The sequence below is a fragment of the Macaca fascicularis genome, chromosome 10 (genome assembly GCF_037993035.2).
Source record: "Macaca fascicularis isolate 582-1 chromosome 10, T2T-MFA8v1.1".
Taxonomy (NCBI): domain Eukaryota; kingdom Metazoa; phylum Chordata; class Mammalia; order Primates; family Cercopithecidae; genus Macaca; species Macaca fascicularis.
In genome coordinates this window covers 22868425-22869062 of record NC_088384.1, presented here as the reverse complement: position 1 = coordinate 22869062, position 638 = coordinate 22868425, and positions in this window count along the sequence as shown.

Genomic DNA, 638 nt, shown 5'->3' with positions numbered 1-638 from the left:
GCCGTCAGCCCAGACGCGCCCGGCCTTTCTACGGTCGTGGCCCTCCGCGATTAGCCAGCGCCGCGTGACGCACGGCCGAGCTCGGCGTCCATTGGCCCGGCCTGCCCGGCGGGGCGTATCAGGGGCGTGACTATGGAGTCCGGAGTGGCAGCGGCAGTGTGGCCAAAGGTAACTGGGGTCATTTTCCGCGGGGGCGTGCGTGTTCTCAGCAAACGGATTTTCCCCCCTTAAGCGGACTTATTTCCATCCGGAGTGACAGAATTTAATTTCAAACCGAGAGATTTCCAGACGAATTTTTACTGGGACTAACAGAGAATTACCTCAGCCTGGTAACATTTCATCTTGTGCGCCACTTCGGGCTCGGAGTGGAGCCAAAAGTCAAGTTAGAGCGCAGTTGGGCCTTGGGTTCGAAAAAAGACTGGACAGAAGTTTCAGTGAGCCAAGCTCGCGCCACTGCAGCCACTGCATTTCGGCCTGGGCGACAGAGCGAGACTCCGTCTCAAAAAAAAGAAAAAGAAAAAAGCCTAGGGCCGGGCGCAGTGGCTCAAGCCTATAATCCCAGCACTTTGGGAGGCCGAGACGGGCGGATCACGAGGTCAGAAGATCGAGACCATCCTGGCTAACACGGTGAAACCCCG